Source organism: Sarcophilus harrisii, chromosome 2, assembly GCF_902635505.1.
Source record: "Sarcophilus harrisii chromosome 2, mSarHar1.11, whole genome shotgun sequence".
NCBI classification, from domain to species: domain Eukaryota; kingdom Metazoa; phylum Chordata; class Mammalia; order Dasyuromorphia; family Dasyuridae; genus Sarcophilus; species Sarcophilus harrisii.
The window spans coordinates 616,891,379-616,903,604 of NC_045427.1; positions in this window are offsets into that span (position 1 = coordinate 616,891,379).

Below are 12,226 nucleotides of genomic sequence, written 5' to 3' on the forward strand. Positions count from 1 at the left end.
GGAAAATAAATGAAATAATCTCTAAACTTCATTCCAGCTCTGATTTTCTTTAGTAACAGTGAGAAATAGCCCATTTCTGGGAGACATATACAACAAGCTGGGTGACCGAGGGGGCAGAAATGGTGACAGAGAAGATGAGGAACTATGGGAGGACAGAGCCAGATAGAAACACTGGGTGGAGATAGTGAGACAGAAACTGAAAAACATAAGAACAGAGAGAAGAGAAAAGATAGAGAGCAGGGGTTGGTGGACACACAAAGATACATAGAGAAAGACTATGTGGCAAGCACTTGTCTGTTTTTTTTCCTTCTTTCATTTTAAATGGTATTCACTTAGCATACAGACTGTCAGATTTCAGTCACCAGGGTAAATCACCCTTCTGCCCCTTCCACTCCCACTCTCCAGCTCCTCTCTTAGCCCACCCACACAGTTCTGGGTCCTGAAAGGAAATTTTCTGGGGGAGGGAGACACTGAAAAGATTCTCTCCCAGGAATAAGGGCTAATTGTCTGGCTGAGGCCCTACCAGATGGGCCTTGATGCTTCACTCTCACAGCTGCTTTAAAATGGAGCTCTTGGTGAGATTAGGATGAAAAGGAAGGATTGAATCAACACAAGAGAGATGCAGATCTTCTCCTTTCATTAGTTAAAGACAAGAAGAAAGCGAAAGAGGGAGGTTGATCTTCTGGGTCTTTATGTGTTTGTCAGACATCCTGGAGAATGGCTGAGGATCCATAGACCCTAGTTTCAATTATGATTCAAATATTTGCTTTATGTATGTTCTTAAACAAGTCATTTCTCTTCCTGGATCTCTATTTATTTCTCCAGCAATTAAATGAAGTTCAGAATTTCTAGGTTTTAAAACTTTTTTGTTTAAATCTACGATTTCATCAGTAAAAAAAAAAGTCCAATGCAGAAGAAACTGTTACCTTATAGGTTTAGTGGCCTAGTGCGCAAAGCAGTTCAGTAATCTGCATGTGACTATACACCAGCAGGTATCAGTCAGGACTTGAAGCAGATCTTCATGCTTCCCACACTTGCATAACCACTGTGCTACTTCTCTGGTTAGGAAAATCAGATGAGATAATGAACCTGAAGGTGTTTCAGAAAGCATAGTAAAACCTTGGGTACATAAAAGGAAGATTAGAGAGAAAAGAAAGAGACAAGGATTTTCAAGACTGTCTCTCCCCAACTCTAAGAATTAGCAGACTCTTCATCACAAGCAAGCATTAGAGTCATATATGCTAGTCCAGATCCAATTGTACCAACAGCATATGTCAACAATCTTTGTCTTTGTATGGAGAGGTACATTGGCAGAGCTGTGTGTTATCTCATTCTTGAATTTTCAGAACTTTTTAATGGAGGCTTTTCAGTAACTAGAAGACTGGAAAACTAACAAAGTAATTCTGAGATACCCCCTTAAACCTATCAGAGTAACTAATATGACAAAGAAGAAAAAGAAAAAGAAAAGAAAAATGTTAGATTTGGAGTGTGGGAAAACTGGAACACTAATGCATTGTTGGTAGAGTTGTAAATTGATCCAACCATTCTGGAGAGCAATTTAAACTATGCCCAAAAAGCTGTCAAACTGTATACCCTTTGATCCAGCAATACTGCTACTAGATTTATATCCCAAAATCATCCAAAAAAGTGGGGAAAGGACATATTTATACCAAAATATTTAGAGCAGCTTTTTTTGTGAAGGCCAGGAATTAGAATTCAAAGGGATGCCCATCAATTGGGGAATGGCTAAACAAGCTCTGATATATGATTGAGGTGGAATATTATTGTGCTATAAGAAAAGACAAGTAGGATGATTTCAGAAAACCTAGAAAGACTAACATGAACTAATGCATACTAAAGTGAACCAAACCAGGAAAATGTTGTGCACACTAATAATCATATTGTCCAATGAAAATGTGAGTAACTTAGCTATTCTCAGCAATATAATGATCCAAGACAATCTCAAAAGAACTAATGATGAAGCATATTATCTTCCCTCAAAGAAACTACTGACATTGATTGAATACAGATTGAAGCACGCTATTTTTAATTTCTGTCTTTCATTTTTTCCTCTTTTATTTGAGTCTTCTTATACAGAATGACTAATATGGAAATGTTTTACATAATTGCACAGGTAGAACTTATATCTGATTGATTACCATCTCAGGAAGGGAGAGGAGAGAGAGAGAAGGAGGAATAAAATTTGCAACTTAAAACTTTAAATAAAAATGTTAAAAAAAATTTAAATACTGCATAGCAACAAAATAAAAAGAAAGTGAGAGAAGATATAGGCAAAAAGAAAACAAAATGATTTTTTAAAGAATGATATGGTAGTCTATCCAAAGAACTAAAGAGTTAACTAAAATAATTAATTAAAATAACAGCAATAATATATATAATATAAAATAAATGGTAAATCAGCAGTCATATGTATGTTTGTGTGTATATATGTATACATTTATATACATACACATATATATACGTGTATATTAGCAACAAAGAAATAGAAAGTGAACTTCCATCAAAAATGACTACAGAATATATAAAACACTTTGGAGTCTTCCACCAAAGGCATACATAGAAACTATCTGAATACACCTATAAATACTTTTTTATAGAAATAAAACCAAGCTTAAATACAAAAGAAATTGACAAAGTAATGAGAATACAAGAAGGATCTATGTTTCAGCATGGTGAAGAGGAGGGCTCCTACTGTGGAAAAATCCCTACCAAGCTGATCATATAAATTAGTGACTAAGTCTAAGGTAGGACAGTTGCTAAATCAATGAGAAATTGTTACTTGTCTGAGATCATAAAGCTGATATTGAAGAATACATTTAATTATGAATGTTGAAATTCATATCTTAAATTATACTATGAGATTTCTATGACTCTTCTTAGAATCTGTATAAAGAGAATCTTAGAATTTTATAATTTCAAGTGCCATCTTTCCTCTGAGGAGTTAAAATTAACTGATTTTGCTTTCTGGAAAATATGTACATACTATACATATTTATAAAAATCTGTATTAAGGAACAGCTAAGTTGTGCTGTGGATAGAGCACTAGACTGCAGTCAGAAAGACCCGAGTTTAAATCTAATTTCAAATGCTTCCTACATGGGTGACCCTGGGCAAATCATTTGCCTCAATTTCCTCATCTGTAAAATGAGGTTAACAATAGCATCTACCTCTCAGAATTGTAAGAATCATTGGCATAACATTTGGAAAATACAGTATAATGTCTTATCATTTGGCAAGAATTGTATCATTATTAGTAACAATAATAATGATCATTTTTGAGTCCTCTTTTCCCTATTAAGATGATCCTTATATATTAAAACTTCCTCCTCTATAAAATTTCAAGAGAAAACCCTCTCTTTAAGAAGATATTTGATTCTCTTTTTAAATAATCCATAGCCATATTTTTATAATGGCTAGGCAATTAAGATGCTCTTTGGAAAGTTGAAGACCCACTAGCTTGTATACCTGTATAGCTTTAATTGCTTCTCTCTTTCTTTTGTCTTCAAAACTAAAATTAGCCAATATCTCCCCTGTCTCCCCAATTATAACTCTATGAATGATTGTCTATCTGAATCCAAATGATGCCATAACCACTGCAATAATAGAGAAGATCCTCTACATCCCTCTTGTTAGCCAACTTTGATTATACATGGAGTATTCCAATTCTATTTCTCTAATCTCCATATGCAAGGAATTGATGAGCATGAATAGTATAAATCTTGGGGATACATCTTCTCACTAGACAAAGTAATCTCAGAGGCCAAAGAAACAGAGCTACTGGGTTTTGTAAATAGTTCCCCTTAGGCTGTATTTTATTCCCTGTCTTAATGGAAATAACAGGATGAGCTTGGCTGATTCTATCTTGAAGGAGTCCTTTACCATTGTAGAGATTTACTGCCAACATGAGATATTCTGATAAAACTAACCACTGCAAAATGCATTTTCCCACTGGAACAAACTTGACCTTTTAGCAACTTCTGTGTCCTCAGGGCTTGCATATTTATCCATTTCTATTCTGCTGAAGAATGCCACCGATTGGCCATATACACTATAAGTGTCCCTAAAAAGCAATAAAAACCCAATCTATATCCTATGGAGTGGAAGCTGTTACTAGCCAAGCATTCTTCCTTAGTGTGCTAATAATTTTTTTTTTCCTTTCAGTCTGGCTACTCACTTTTTGACCTCTAGTTTTATAGATCTCACGACGAGTGAGATTCTCTCTAGGTTCTCATGGAACCCAGGATGGGAAATTCCCATAACACCCATCAATCAGTTACAGTCCTCAAAGATTCCAAAGCATAAATCTGGAAGTGGAAAAACCAGAAAATTTGGTCCTCCTTTGCTATCCTGAAGCCCCTGAAAAGGAGCATGTATTCCCTAATCTATGGCAGAAAGAAGAATTTCTGTGTACCAAAGGGGAAACTTGGGAAGCCATAGAAAACAGTCACCACTCCAATCTGGATGAAAATTTGAAGGGCCACAACATCTCACTCCTACCTCCATTATGGCTAAGGCCCTGGCTGATATGCAATATATCTTTTAATAAATATCATATATAAATATATATATGTCATCATCATCATCTTCTTCTTTTCCTCTTTCTTTCCTTTCCCCTTCTATTTCCTCCTCCCTTTCTCTTTCTCCTTCCTCTTTTCCTTCTAGTTCTCCTCCTTCCCTTTCTCTTTCCCCTTCCCCTTTCCCTTCTCCTTCCCCTTCTCTGTCTCCTTCTCCTTTTCCTTTTTTAGCAATTGAGATTGACTTGCCCAGAGAAACACAGCTGATAAATATCTCAGGCTGGATTTTAACTCAGGTCCTCCTGACTCCAGGATTGGTGCTCTAGCTACTGAGCAATCTAACTGCCTCAATATATATGTAAGTCTTGTATGTCTTCACTCTTTTTTCCTTCCCTATTGTAGACACTGAGTTACCACACAGTCACTCATTTGGAGAGAACTTTGCTACCAAAAATGAAATGGAAGTGGGCAGGTGATACTAATCAAGACTCCCCATTTTAAATTCCTAGAACTCACAGAGCCCTCATTCAAACTACTGCACTGAGTAGACCTAATTTATCTAGTAAGCTTCAAATAGAATTTGAATCCAAGTCTTAGGTATTTCAAATCCAGCACTCTTTCCACTAATTGCACTCATCCTCTCAACAGAAAAACTTTTAAAACTGCATTTTTTTTCATTATGTCCACTATACAGCCACCATTGAAATTTGGATTATTTGTGATTTTGTAAATGTATAATTTTGACTATACAAAGATCACCCATTATTTTCAGCCATGTGGCAGAGCTTTTGCAGAAACAAATAATTTGGAATCGTTGAAAGGACTCTGGTATTTCTCAATATCATTCACAAAAGTCTTTCCTAAGTCTGATGCTTCCTGTGATGTCTCAACTATTAAATCTAATGATCTTTTCTCATTCCTCATTCTCTGACTTCTCTCCAGGTGTTGACACATTAACTGCCCCCTACTTATGGAGGCTTTCTCCTCCTTAGCTCCCATGATACTACTCTCCCCCCTTCCCTTTTTCTCTCTCTCCCTTCTATCCCTCCCTCTCTTTCTTCATCCCTCCCTCTCTTCCTTCATCCCTCCCTTCTCTTTCTGTTCTCTCTCTCTCTCTCTCTCTCTCTCTCTCTCTCTCTCTCTCTCCCTCTCATTTTTTCATGTCTGTCTGATAATGTTTGCTCAGGCCCTTTTACTAAATCATCATCTATCTTAGAAGCATGGATATCCCCAAAGGCTGTCTCCTTTTCTTCTCTCTACATTTTCTCTCAATGATTTTATCCACACCAATGGGTTCAGTTATCAGCCTTAGGCAGATGAATCACAAGTTAATATATCTAAAACACTTCCTCAATTGAAAGTTATTCCTATATCACCACCTGCCTGATGGACAGCTCTACTTGAATGTTTCATAGCATCACAAAAAAATATGTTCAAAATTCATCTAGTATAGCAAATAGATCATCAGTCTTAGAATCAGGAAAATCTGAATTCAAATATTAACTCATAACTGATAATAATGACCCCTGGGAACCTCAATTTCTTCACCTGTAAAATGGGGATAATATGACAATTACTTCATAGTCTAATGAGATAATATATGTAAAACTTTTTGTCACATCTACTGGCCAAGGATAGTCTTCGATAAATGTAAAGAAACTCATCACTTGGAGACAGCCATCTGCAGCCAGAAAGAACTATGGGGACTGAAAATGGATCACAACACAATATTGTTTTCTCACTTTTTTTTTCTTTCTCATTTTTCCCCTTTTGAACTGATTTTTCTTCTGCAGCATGATAAATGTGGAAATATGCTTAGAAGAATTGTACATGTTAAACCTATAGTGGATTATTTGCTGTCTAGGGGCAAGGGGTGGGGGAAGGGAGGGAGAAAATTTTGGAACAAGAGGTTTTACAAGGGTGAATGTTGAAAACTATCTTTGCATGCATTTTGAAAATAAAAAACTGAAAAAGAAAGACTCATCACTATAAAATTGGCTACCAGGTGATTAACTGGGGGAAGGTCCGGAGATTCTGAAAATTCATTAAGAACTATCTTCCATGGTGGTAAGAGGAATATAATCTGCATGTATAAGGGTAGTGTCCATATGAAATCATGGAGCTTTCAAAGAATCCAAATGAATTACAGGAATAAATTACTCAGTATTTCAGGAATCCATTATTCAGCAGGGTGGATGCTCTTTCTAACAGTTAAATTCAATTCACAAATATTTTACTCATATGCAAGATATCACACTTACACAAATAATATCCTTCTGTAACTAGGTAGAATTGTCATTAACAAAAAGAAAGTCATCACCCCAAAACCAACTTGGCAACTATACTCTCCAAGCTTAACTGAGCTGGTTCTTGGACAAGAAATACATAGCACAACACCAAGCCGGTACCTTAAGTCTCCCCAGCCTACTAGGTCCTACCAAATCTTGTGTTCCATTAGAATAGCTCTCAAGAGCTCAAAGTCATTTCCATATCATGATAAAGAATTCATATTTATCTTTAGTTTATTTATACTAGTTTTATGCCAATAAGAATATAAATGTATGTGTGCCACAAAGTACACTTTGTCCAGGATAAATACAAAGATTCTCATGACTGTAAGAATGGCCACTAGGTCATTAATTATATAAAATAACAAAAGATGGGAGTAGTCAAAATTAATAACAATAATAACATATCGCTCTTTAAAATTTGCAAATCACTTTACAAATGTATACTTATTTTATTCTCACAATAACTCTGAGACACAGGGGCTATTATAATCCCCATTTTATACATAAGGAAACTGAAGAAGAAAGCAGTTTGAGTAAGTTAAGTAAGGGTAAGACAATTAGAAAGTATTTGAAGCTGAGTTTTACTGACTCTAGGTCCAGTACTCTATCTAGTGCACCACCTATCTGCCCACAAGTAACAGGATTGTGGAAAGATAGGCACAATAATAATATTGAATTGGTCCTACCATTTTGGAAAGCAGTTTGGGCTTGGATTAAGAAACTGACTAAAATTTCCATACTCTTTAAATCAGAGACCCACCAGTAGGTCTCAACCAATGACAATTTATTAAATAAGCCAGGGGGGAAAAGGTAAGTGATAAAATGTAAGGCCTAATATATACCAAATATTTATAACAGCAAATTTGTAGCAAAAAACAAAAAAACCTAAAAACTAGAAACAAAGTAGATGTCCATTAATGGGGAATTGATAAAAAATTATGCTACATGAATGCAAAATAATCTTACTCCATTGTAAGAGATGATGAATGTGAAATATACATTAAATTGTGGGGTAACACATGAAATGATGCAAAGGGAAGGAAGCAAAAGCAGGAAAATGATATATACAATGACTACAATATTATAGGTAACTAGGTGGCACAGTAGATAGAGTACTAACCCAGGATTCAGGAATTTTTTAGTTCAAATCCAGCCTCAGACACCAACTAATTGTGTGGCCCTGGGTCAATCTGGTTGCCTCAGTTTACTCCACTTTAAAATGGGGATAATAATAGCTCTTACCTCTCAGAGTTGCATGGATCAAATGAGTTAATAAATGTAAAGCACTTAACAGTGGTTAGCACATTGTAAGTGCTATGTAAATGTTAGTTATTATTAATATTATTACAGCAGTATAAATGGAAAGAACAACAGCAACAAGAAAAATTGAAACTGATTTCTATGTAATTAATATAACCAGCCTTGCCTTTGTAGAGGAGATATGAGAAAGTATTTTCCCCTATTTGTTTGAAGATGTGAGAAATTATGGTTGATGTGTTGATTAATTTTGAAGTTTATTTCTCTTTTTATCTTTTGTTATAAGGAATGATTCTCTTGGAGGAAGAGGTATAAGTTGGAAAATATGATGTGAAAACAAAAAATACCAATAAAAATGATTGCATTGTGATATATATATATATATATATACATATATACATTTTTCAAAGTAAATTCTTATCCAATAAAGCTGAAAGTCAAGAGAAGAAACAACCCAAGAGACACTAGAAAGACATATATTGGGCCTAATGAAAAATATATACCTCTTTAAGTCAAGAGGTTCTAGCCAATAGGATTTCCACATGTCCCCTACAATCCTTTTTTAGTTTTTTGTTTCTGTCTTTCCCTCCAAACTTCCGTCTTCCTAAAACATATGGCATCAATGCCACAGTAAATGCCTGATTATAGTATATGGGAGGCAAGGTAATTGGGGAGGGGAAGGGGAAAATACTGGATTGGAAATCAGAAGATCTGGGTACAAATTTCAGCTCTTCACTTTCCTACCTATGTAGTCTTGGGTGAGTTACTTTCCTCAATTTTCTAATCTGGAAAATGAGGAGGTTAAATGTCTAGTCCTTCAAAACTCAGCCAGTTGAGCCTTAATTGTTTTTCATGTCACCAATCATTTAGGTATTTGGAAGCATCAACCTGGCAGGAGTTTCTACTTTGCATATGGATGGGTGGGCACAATTATGCAGACCCATAAAAATCAAGTGCAAGAGGAAGAGGGAGGGATGCTAAAATGTCCATAACTGCTCACAGAGACTGCCCAGGAGTCAGGTATCACAAATGTCTGGGGATTTGGCCAGGATTAACTGTTACATTCTCAATCCTCACTTAGCATGAATGTTGCTTCCCAGCCATCACCAAAGAAATTATCCACCAATGGGAGTTATGAAAAGACACCAGAATAATGCTCAGTACTTTCCAGCTTTATGCTGTCCATGGTCCTTGAACACAGGGAAAGCCTACATAATAGAAAATCACAGATAATCACCAATTTCCATTTTTATTGTTTCAACCTTCATTCTCTTTCTCAAAGGACACCAGTTTGTCTGGAAATAAACAACTCTGAAGAATCTCCCCCCTCCCTTATTTTTGTCTGCTCTTATTTGCCTTCTGAAGAAGTAGAAAGAGAGGTCATAGAGGAAAAAGAGAAAGAGAGAAGCCTGAATAATCCACAAGCTGGATACAAGAAAATCCATCTTTATCTTAATTAGAGTTGAGATAGATTAGATGCATTCCAATTATTCTGAGCATCAAGGAATATGAAAGGAAACCCCTATTAGAAAGATGTGGTGGGACAAAAACACTCCTGAGTAAAAGCAGGAAGTTCCTCTCAAGAGAGAAGTATATGGGAATTAACTCAAAAATCAGTTCAGAAGCAAAAAGGTGAAAGAGGAAGAAGTGGGGAGAAAGAGCTAAGAATAGAAGAAAAGTCCTGCATTGGGTGTGCAAAGTATGACCTCAATCAAGAAAGGGGAAAAGAATACTGAGCAAGAGGCAGGGTAAAATGAGGAACTCCATCCTGCTTCAAGATAATCTAGGTTGAAAAATGTGAAAAAAATGTGGTCTTTGGAGTCAGAATACTTAGATTTGCCTCCCACCTCTGATCTGTGATCTTGAATAATAACAACAACAATGATAATGATAATAATAATCAATACCTTAAGATTTGCAAAAATATTTACAAATATTATCTCTTTTACCTTCACAACAACCCTGGAAAGTAAGGCCATCATTATCCCCATTTTATAAATGATAAAAATGAAGCATATAGAGATTGTTACTTATAGTATCTGAGGCCAAATTTGAATTCAGATCTTACTCTATTGTACTCTATTGACTACATCACCTTAACCTCCATGGAGCTCATTTCCCTTACCAATTAAATAAAAGGGATGCACTAGATGCTTCTAAGGTCCCTCCCAACACTAGACCTGTGTGCAAATGAATTCTCATAATTATTCAGTTGTCTTGAATATAGATCACACTTTTTGTGTCCCAAGATTTGACTTGCATAAAATCTGAGTCAGTCATCCTCTAGGGATGCAAACTGCTGGTTACAAGTGGAAGTTAGGAGTGAGCCTGGAGGAAGTGCTTGCAAGTTTCAACATACTATATAAATGTCATAGGACTATGGATTTGGACCTTGCAGGTCTAAGTCCTTTACAAGGCTAGCTTCAGCCATCTTCAGGGCCATTGGAACAAATTGTTCTCGTTTACTCATTCCACCAGGGGAAATCTTCACATGCTTGGGGTATACATCCTCCTAACTTCCCAAAGGGTTTGAAATCCCTCAGTTACCCTCAATCTGGTCTAATCTGGTTACCAAAAATGGTTGTTGGGATATGGTCACTGCACATGCTACAGCTTCTTGTAGCCACAGGTGAGAGTTGAGTACACCAAAGGTGGATGAGCAGCTTTAAAAATGTCAATTGTTAATTCAGTATCTTACCCTGAATTTATTGGATGTCTAGTTATAAAGAGAGCCCTTCAATTATAAAGTTCAGGATAGAAGAAATTTGGTCCTAGTTTGATGCAGCCTAGATTGGAGAAATCATTATTTCAGAGGCTTCAGAAAAAAGAAAGAGAGGACCCAATGGCCTAATATTTTGAAAGGGAAGTGAACATAAAAGAGATGGGAAGAATATAAAACTGGAATCTAAAGAGGCATGATTCCAATGAAACCACGGAGGTACATTCAAAAGGAAATAATTGACTCAATGATGGTCTGGATTATATGGCTACCAAGTTCCCTTCCAGCTCTCTAGTTCTGTGGTCCTTTGGTTCGGCAATTCTGTAAACCATTTCATAATTTTAAAGGATATGACCCCCTTCAACTCACATGGTCACCATCCTTGTTCAAGATTTAATTACCTCTCCCCAGACTAACACTAATTAGTCTCCCTGCTCATCTCGCCTTTCTCCAATTCATTTTCCACCCAAGTGCCAAATTATTATACCTATAGGATACACCTAACCTCATTTACCTTACTGCCCTGGTAACAATTGTCAGTATTTCCCTATTGCCTTTAGGACCAAATACAAACTCTCTTTTGGGGGGATTATATCTGTATGTCCTTTAAGAGCCTACTCTACATTCAGACAACCTATTCTGGCTCATCCCTCATTTTCCTCCTTCATGCTTTCTTTGTTCTGGTCAAATTGCCCTCTTTGTTGCTCCCCAGACATGATATTCAATCTCCCATCACTGTGCATTTGCAATATTCCCCAAGAGTAAAGTTAACTCTCTCCTCACCCCTAGCTTTCCAAAGCTCAACTTTAGCGCCAGTTCATCCATTTTACCTTTCTCAATCCTTCCCCTGCTATTGCTCTTTCTAAATTCCAGACTCCTATGCAATGTTGATCTTTACAGCATCAAAATTTCCTTTCATCACCAGATACAGCTGAAGCTGATATTTCTTTCAGCTTTGACCCAGTCACTTCATTTGTATAAAAGATGCTTGTAGTTGTTCTCTGCTCTTCCCTAATAATGTATTGAATACTTTCTGATCCGAGGGGTTCATCTTGTCATATCTTTTATTATTTTAATACTGTGTATGGGTGTTCTTGGCAAAAATACTGCAATGGGTTCTTTCCCTGCAGATTACCTTCTGACAGAATTCTTCACTAGGATTTGTCCATTTTAAGTAAGTCTACATAGCAATAGCTATGGTTTCACTTAGCTGTACAAGCCCCTTTGCCACAACAATGCAGTGGTCTATGAGGGGAGCACATAGTAAGCACTGTGTAAATGCTAGCCATGACTATCATTATTTTTATCATATGTGTCTCATTTTGCATCTCAATACCTTCACTTTTCTGTTAGGAGCTGGATACATACTTCATCACTGCTCCTCCATCACTACATTTCTGAGAATTCTTAGGTCTTTTAAAATT